Source organism: Ceratotherium simum, chromosome 2 (assembly GCF_057802395.1).
Source record: "Ceratotherium simum simum isolate JZ-2026a chromosome 2, ASM5780239v1, whole genome shotgun sequence".
Lineage (NCBI taxonomy): Eukaryota > Metazoa > Chordata > Mammalia > Perissodactyla > Rhinocerotidae > Ceratotherium > Ceratotherium simum.
Window position 1 is genome coordinate 29,237,766 of NC_141901.1, and position 9,194 is coordinate 29,246,959.

The following is a 9,194-nucleotide window of genomic DNA, read 5'->3' on the forward strand; positions in this document are numbered from 1 at the left end:
TATGAGAAAAAAAAACTTCAAGTCTAGGAAATAGATGAGAAAGGATTTTTTCAGCTTATTGGGATATAATTGACATATAACATTGTTGATGATCGTTAGTAGCAGAGAACAATAAATAGACTCTCTGTTTTCACAAATAAGTGCCAACGCATTGAGCCCCAAGAACTTTTCTGTTTTATCACTCTTTTACAACTGTGAAGAATCCACAGAAAAGATAATTCCCCCTCATTGAGTTTTCCTATTCCCTGTCTCCTTAATTATACCTCTCCTTCAATTAAGTGTCATCCATGGTGTGTCTGGATTTTATAATCCAAGATACTAAGATGTTTATTTTATACATCACATCCACAGTTTGGGTCTATATGCTCTACCGAGACTTCAAACACTGCGTTGGTCTGGGAGGAAGAGGAAATTCCATGGTTTTTTGAACCCAGAGAGTCTTTAGTACATCTCAGATATAGAATTGTTTAAATACCATATAAAGTTTTATAATTCCAGAAGACCCATGCAGGAGGTTTAAACGGAGAGCTTCCCATTTTGTCACTCATCCTCGCATACCTGAACTCCACTGTGAAATACAGGCTCTATCTTCGCCATTCTATGAACAAAATAGCAGTTGATATACATAAGGTTAGATTTAAAATTTTTTTCTGGGTAATGTGACACCAAAGGTAATACAGTGTCAATATAGAAAACTTAAGAGTTAATAAAGAAAATGAAATACCCATAATCCTATCAACTATTAGTTAATTTGGGTATATTTCCAACTAATCTCTTTTTGTTTGTATCAATAAACTACTTTTAATAAAAGGAATGCCAAAAAGACACATTCTGGATTTAGAGTTTGCTTTTTCCACATCAATAGATATATCAGTTTCTCATACTGATTTTTTTTTTTTATACTGCTTGCTGCATAGAATTTCCCATCCCATAAAGCCACCTATCAAAAATTCCTTATATTTTGGCTACACACTGAAGAGTTTATATTTTTTCCTAAATTATACATCTTGCTCACAGCTTTGATGATTTCTTCGGGATAAACTCTAAATGGAACTGGTGGTTTGTAAAAATCATGCCACTTTTAAAACTTTTAATATACGGAAATGTTATGTTCAAAATCCCAAGTCTGAGGGAGCTTCGCCCGGTGGTGCAAGCAGTCTAAGTGCGTGCGCTCCGCTGTGGCGTGCCTGGGAGTTCACCAGGAGGTCGGATCCCGAGCGTGCACTGACGCACTGCTTGGCAAGCCATGCTGTGGTGGTGTCCCATATAAAAAGTGGGAGGAAGATGGGCACGGATGTTGCCAGCCTCCAGGGCCAGTCTTCCTCAGCAAAAAAAAAAAAAAAAGCAGAGGATTGGCAGATGTTAGCACAGGGCTGATTTCCTCACAAAAAAAAAAAAAAAATCCCAAGTCTGAGGGGCCAGGCCGCAATAGCCATTTACTCATGTTGGCTGACGTTTTTATTCTTTGCCAACTAAGAGCAAAGAAAATGTCAGCTCCTTTTGTTTGTTCTTTTTAATACCAGTCACGTTACATTTTTCTCCTCACTTTTGTAGTCATACAGGTTTACTCACAACCTCTACAAATAAATCTTGCTCATTCTTGTAATTTTCCAGCACTGGACAGATTGTTTCACCTACAAAACTTCTCCCTCTTATCAACTCCTACCCAACCCAACAATAATGGCATTCATTGCTTACAGGAATTTAGCACTTAATACACCCTCGTCCTTACCTTTTTCATACATGTAACCATGTTCCCTCTTCATAAACATTTAGTTGCTGAAGAGCAAGGGCCCATCCCACTGAGTTGAGTGCGCAGTACCTAAGGGCCCAGTGTTCTTCTAATAATTTACCTTCCCATGCATCCCCTTCAAGCGAGCAGGGGAGAGTAATTTACATTAGGGGTCTGTGTAGTGCAGAGGCCAAGTCTTTGTGGATTTGAAGTCTAGCAGGCCTTGATGGGATTACCAGAGCAGAGGCTCAACCACAGTTCTCAAGTGTTGTCCCCAATTATGCCTGATTAACGCCGAATAGTGACCAAGGCCCCCCAGGCAGTCCTGACAGATGGAGCACCTGGAGACAAAACTTGAAGCCCTGAGGGGTGTTGGGCCCCACGGTGACCCGCTCCTGGGCCCCGGGTTTCTATTTTCAGGTCGATGCCGCTTTATCCTTCCATCCAGCGTTCCGGAAAAGGGACAACGATGACCCCGCCGCACTTGTTTCCTTTCCACCCCTTCACTGAGCGGGTGTTAACCGTTCTTGAACGCGGCGGTGACCCAGCCTTTCCCGCAAGCCTCCCTCGGGCTTCCGGGCAGGTCTGCAGGGGTGCGGCCAGAGAAGAAGTCGGGCTCACGCGGGAGCGGGCAGGGCCGCCCGCCAACGCCAGTCCGTCAGGATGCCAGTCAGGGTTACGCCGCGTCCCCTCCGGGCTTCTGACGCCCCGTCCCCGCGCCGACGCTTCCCCGCCTCGCAGCCGCCAGATCCGCCCCACGCTCCGCCCCACAGCTCCCGGCCCCGGTAGGTCGAAGTCATTTCTTCCGCTCCGGAAGGCGCGGTAGAGGCCACGCCCACCTGCCGTTCGGCGCTGGACTCTTTTGGCGAGTCTGGGAGATAAGTTATGCTTGCGGTGACCAGACTGGCAGAAGGTCCGCTCCTGCCGTCTCTCAGGAATCCCGCAGGATCTCCCGAAAATGACGGCGTCTTGCGCGCCGCGCACGGCACCTCCCTGTCGGCCCCGAGAGCCACTTCTCTTCTTGGAGCTTCGTTGGGGTCCTTTTAGCCCTAGTGCTCCTGCTGCCCGTGTGCCTCCATTGCAGGAGCCTGAGAGGGTGTGCGCTCCGGCGGCGAACGGAGCGGGTCGGGGAGCGGGCGGACCGGGAGCCGAGGGCAGGGGCAGCTCTTTCGCTCGGTAGTGGAGTCGGGTGGGAGGCGCCCAGGGCTGGGTCGAGCCGGGCCGTGCGGAGTTGGCGCTCCGTGGCTGTGGAAACTTCCCCCGGGTGGTGCTGTGCGGGGCTCCGGGGGTGAGGGACCGCGTAGTGCGGGCGGCGGAGGCGTGCTTGGTGGTCGGCACCGAGCGGGGCGGGGTGGTGGGTGCGGCCGGCGTTTACCGGGGCCAAGCCGCGTCCCTGGCCCAAAAGCTTGCAGGGCGGTGGCCGCGCTGAGCCAAGTCGGGATGGGCGCGCGGACTCGCTGCTGAAGCGGCGAGGGCTTGCTCTGGAGTGCCCGGGTGCGCGGGGGTGTTGCTAGGACTCGGGCTGTGCCCGTGGGGAGTGGTTGCCCTTGTTCCCTGGGCAGGGTGGTGCCTTGTTGAGAGGGGGTGTTGGCTGCGCCCGCTGAGTTCTGGGCTGCGGAAGCCCCGGCGGGTGTTACCGGGTGTGTGCTTTATGGAAGTGGCCAGCCCCACGGTGCCGAGTGTGGGGCAAGGAGGCTCACTGCTCGTTTTTGTATAAGGGCTGGGAAGTGCCTGGTGTGCCCGTAGCGCTGAAGTTAGAGAGCAGGCTCTGGGGCCTGGGCTTTAGAGGGTTTGGGAAGGGCGCTTTGTGGCTTTTTGTACCTGACGATTCACGGTGGGCTCCTTGTTGCTGAACATCATATTGGTATCCGTTTGCAGGCTGTTGCTTTTTGCTACATGTAGTTAGTCTCTCCTGTGCCCATCCAGTACAGACAGTGGCATCCAGTTCTATTACCAAAAGGCTTGACGGCTTGTTCCCTTCTTTTCATTAGGTTGGATCACTATTTGAGGGATATCGAAGTAAGCTCAAAACATTGGTAGCCAAAACCTAGTGAGAAATGATTATCCTAAGAGATGAACGATAAATAGTAAGTTAATCTGGTTTTCCCCCTCCACAGCTCAAAAACACTATAGCTGAAGGCCCATCTACTAAGTTTGTTTCTTGTTCTTATAGAATGGGAAATAAGTACTTTAAAGATATATATAGTAAAAAGACATGGTGTATTGTAAAAAAACTTACACAAAGGACAGCCATATTAATACTTGGGTATATTTCCTGTGTCTTTGTATGCACGTATGTTTCTATGCCCAAGTTATTTTCAAGGTCTTATTACATATAGCAGTTTGTATGCTGCATTCTTTCGTTAGCTTAGCATTCATTCCACAAAAAGATTTGCCTCTCTGGGCCAGGTCCTCTGCTGGTCCTGAAGATACGCTAGTGAAGCAATAACAAACTATTCCTGTTTTCACTTGATCTTTATTTGTCTGTTTGGCACACACATGAGTATAAGCCAGGGACTGTGTTACATCTGCTCATTGTTAAGATCCCCCAGTAGGTAATCTCAAAGGTGAAAATAGTTGCTAAAATTTATTAGGAGTGGCAGACGGTAACCAAAATGTAATACTAATGAATATGTTATGACTCGAGAGGATTGCTCTGGAGGAAAGGAGCATGAGTCTCTGAGAGCATTTAACAAGTGACTGGAGGCAGGGAAGACCTTTCTGCTGCTCATCACACAGGCCGACTTCCTTCGACTTTCGGGCTTCTGCACTTGTATTCCCTCAGCCTTGGGAACATGGTCCTCCACTGCCTCTTGCACTACAAATGGCTCCTTCTTATTCTTTCAAATTCATTTGCGACAATGCTACCCCCACTCTACGAGGGGACCTTCTCTCTGACCACCCTGTCTCAGAGTAGACCCCCACACACTCTCCAGCTTAAATCCCCCAACTTGCGTAGCTTTCACCCTTCCAAAACTATCTTTTCTGTTTTACTCCCAACTAGAATGCAGAGATCTTGTCTGTCTTGTCACACTTGTGGTTCCAAATGTCCACCCATTTTTTGCCTCCATATCAACACTTTTATTACTATTAAATACCAGAAAATTAAATATACTATTCAGCAGGGGCTTAGGGAGCTCAGAGCACACATGCCTCCAGGAGGAAGGTTCTTTAAAGAAAGCGCTGTGCTTAGGATGGCCTTTCTGTGGTGCCTAAAAGTCTAAGGCAGGAGACAGCTAGGAAAGGTCAGAGAGGCTCTGTCTTCCCCATTAGTAGACTCTTCCAGGGCTCACAGTATTGCAGGCTTGCTTTTGTTACAGATCATTAACAAGGTCATTTCTATGTAGGAGGCGAAGTGGGTGGTGGAACAGTGGTAGTAAAATGAATTCTTTAAGAAGAATAATTTTTAGAATAGGCTTAAAGCTGGGAAGTTAGAAGGAGACTCTGAAAGCTATTTAAAAATAGAGGAAAATAGATAAACTGGAAGTGAATAGGATGCATCATGTGAAGGTGCAACAACTAGAAATGAAGAAGGAGGAAAAACAAGAGTTAAGGTTACAGTTGAAAGGTAAAATCAGGGAGAGAGTATGAGACTTGGAGAAAGTAAAAATGAGAACTTGCTGTGCTGGGCAGGGAAAAATGTGATAAAATAAACATTTCACTCTTTGAAGTAGCTCCTGAGGAGAAGGTTTTTGTAAAAGCAGACACTATGCTGTGCCTGGGAGGCTTGTCATCTTAGAGGTAGTGGCCAAATGTTACAAGGTTGCAAGAAGGGAACATTTGTCGAATTTCATTTTACAGTTGAAATTGGTAACTTGGAGCAGTTTCATTCCATCTAGAGAGGAGTCTGCTTTTTTGGACAAAAAGCCACAATCTTCTGTAATGGATGGTCTCTTCTGTCTGCTTTAGGTCTTTATTTCTTTACAATATGAAGCCAAGATCAGTAAGTGCTTACACAGTAGTTACCTAGTTTCCTTCCTCTGCATATTACAGGGCAAACAGAGAAGTCCTTAACTTGTCAGTCGGTAGGCTACCAAAACCCTCACACATGGGCAAGAAAAGAAATAATGTGGCCAAATCTCTCCAGTGCATAAAGCTTTAAGATGATTATCTTCTTATCTAGAAGACAAGAGTTGAGCAGGCTCGGGGATTCATGGACTGCCAAGCTACCCAGTGAGGCAGCAGTAGGGCAAAGCAGGCAAGAGAAAGGAGAGGACTAGATCACAGAGTGAATAATTGTGAAAAGCAGCAGGATAGTCAGGAATGAAGAATCACCATCATAAAATTCAGACATGATGTTATTGATGCCAGCCTTGATATCAGTTCCCCTAAATTAAGCCCAGCATATATGGGGTTGAAACCAAAAGCACTCATCCTCTTTCCCTGCTTCTCTAGATTACATTCATATGTAAATATTGGGTATTTTTTTTTATCCCTGAACTTCACAAGGCAGACAGAAGTTACTAATTGTTAAAAGCCCAGGTGGCCTCAAGCTGGGCTCACACTGAAGTTTTGGCTAATTACCAGTTCTTGAGGTTTGTTACAGGGAAACTGATATCCAGAAAATACCAAGAAGCTAAAGCTTCTCAGGCCTCAACTCCTTGGCCTCCTGGCACCAGAATCCACCATCCACCACGGAGAGACAGTTGAAGGACATCCACCTGCGATTCCCTTATCTCGCCATCCTCCTCCCTGCCAGCAACCTCACAAGGCCAAATGCAGGCTGGTGGGAAAGCACCGACCAGCAAGGCCACAGGCTCCGCTCCCTACAAGCAGCCACATTCCTCACAACCTTTAAAACCCTTTGCATCCCATCTTTCGAGGAGACAGGAGAAGCTTGAGAGCTCTTGTCTCCCCAACTGACATAACCCGAAATAAAAACTCTTTCCTTGCCCTAATCCTGGCATTCCAGTTTCATTTGGCCTCTCCTGTGTGGTGGGTAAAGAAGCGGGTATGTATCCGGTAACAGAACCAGGCTGCCTGGCTTGACTCCTGGGTCTGCTGCCTACTGGGAATGTTTCTTGGGCAAGTTACTTCACCTTACTGTGCCTCAGTTTGCTCATCTTAAGGAGGGGGAAATAGGACCTGTGGAACTATTATGGAAGAGTAATCTCAACTCATAGGATGATTATGAAGATTAAGTTAGTTTAAAAGCACTTAAAATATGGTTGGCACAAGTAGTGCTTAAATATTTCTACAATTATTACTATCATCACTATTGTTCTACTGAATCCAAGTACTGAATCTTGCGTTACCATACTTTAGGAAAAAATATAACCTAAAATATTTGGAGTTTACCTTTGATAATGTTAAAATACCATTTCATATAATAGCAGTAACAAAGAATAATGGGTATAATAAAATAATAAAGTATAAGTATTTTGACATGAAAAAAATTTAAAAGTCAGGTAAAGGAAATTCTCTATAACTAAACCAATGAAATAAAATTGAAGACAAGTGTAAAAACAGCAAAAGACAGGAGCCATGGTTTGCAGATTCCTCTGGAACAGGTTGGCTGACCAGTAAAGAATTTGAATTTGGACCTTAGAGTGTATAGAACTGATACCCGTGCTCAGTCAGCTCTGGCCCGAGGTCCTAGAAATGCAGTGATGAGTGAGACATGGTCCCTAAGAAGGTGACAGTCTGCAAGGAGTGTCAACAATAAAGAATTACAATATGCAAAGTGCTATGAAAGAAGTAAATTTGGGCAGCGTGAAGACACTTAGCCCAGTTTTTGATTGAGAGATGTCAGGAGGTTCAAGGAATCAGTGGCATCTAGGATGAAACTGAAGGATGAGCGGTGGGAGGAATGGCAGGGTCTCTGGTCAAAACTGGAGTAAAATGGTGCATGGAGGCCAAGAGTGCTAATGTCATTTAAATAACTTAACGGGCACTACGTGGAATGGAATATGGCTTGAGAATAGTGTGCAAGAGTGAGCAGCGTCCTGATAGTGACAGGTTTTTAAGAGTCTGTTAGCTGTGTTAAGGAGGCTTAGACATTACCTTGAGGGCAATGGGGAGCCATTGACAGGCATCTGACTTGGAAGAGGGTTGGTCACTGTATCATATCAATATTATTCTAGTTGCAGTGTGAGGAATTGCTGAAGTAGAAATGACATTGTTTTAAGGAGAAAAATCCCCCAAAAAAATCCAGAAGTAAAAATTTATCTAAAAGCCTAGCAATATAGTAGCTTTACTGTAGGGATATATTGGATAAAGAGCTCAAACAGCTACCTCAGGAGCTTCTGAGGGAATGCACGCTCCATAGAGCAGTGAAGGAAGATTAAATTATATGAAATAATGTCCAAGAAAGCAAAATTTTTTTCATGTAAGGCTATCAAAGTAGTACATTTTGATATTTAAATGGCATCTATTCACTTACAAAATGGTCCATTCACTAATATGAAAGATATGAAATGATGTTTTCATTTTGAAGTAATGTACTTCTATTTTGAAGTTCTGCAGTCCATATTCATTTTGATCCGTGAAATCCACGATGCTCATTTCATCATCGCCTCTTACCGTAGCATTTCGTGAGCACCCGCTGGCATGGGTGTAGTAGAAAAAGAAGGCGTGTGGTCCCTGACCTCTAGGAACTTGCCTCCTGAGAGGAGACTGGAGCCCAAGTGACAAATGGTCATGAGTTTGTGTTTCCAACTATGGAAGCGTAATCCCAGCAGAGTGGTACATACTATAGAAGACTTCTTAGAGGAGAGGTGAGTTTTGGAAGGAATTTAGAAAAAGTGGGAAAGGATGCGCACTCTATAAATATATTTTAAAACCAAAACCATTGATATTGTCTCTTCAGTTTACTGTTGAATGGAAATTCACCTTATTCCCCAACAAACCAAAAGCTGATAGAATGTTATTTAAAATGAGCTAGACACATCATCCATAAGTATCACCATTTGGGTAAAAGCCTGGGCCAGTCATTTAGTGTCTTGCCAAGAACCTTCCATTTATTCTGTCCTACCTGCCTCCTGCTAGGCTGGTGAAAGAGGTAAAGTACTTTATTTTCATGTTCTTATTCTCTTCTTCCTAGATGCCTGTGGTGATCCGCCAAGATTCAATTCTATGAGGGTGAGGGGTGTTGCTCAATCTTCTTATAGGCCTGGAGACACAATAGAATATGAGTGTCGTCTAGGATACATGCTCAAGACACCTCCTCTTGCCACCTCTACTGTCTGTCAGCCTGATAACACATGGACGCTTTCTCCAGGAGGCTTGTACAAGTAAGCAAACAAAATTTTTTTTGTTGTTGTTGCTCTACAGATATTCACACATTTTATGGTGCATATTCCACTGCGGCACTGATGATTTTCTCATGTGAATGTAGCTTTTAGATAGCAGTGTATATTTTCAGGCTTTGAAAATCTCCAGGGAATCCTTTTCTGGGTAGTTGGTTGCCTAGGTAAATCTGAATCTTAAGTTTGGCCTTATAATAGTTAAAGAAAATAAATAG

The 9,194-nt window shown here is 44.8% G+C and overlaps 1 protein-coding gene across 8 annotated transcripts in view; it reads left to right on the forward strand.

The window, feature by feature from the left end:
• Positions 1-9,194, forward strand: part of LOC147917790 (membrane cofactor protein-like) — a 183,082-nt gene that overhangs the window by 24,405 nt on the left and 149,483 nt on the right. The gene's annotated exons all lie outside the window — the stretch shown is intronic.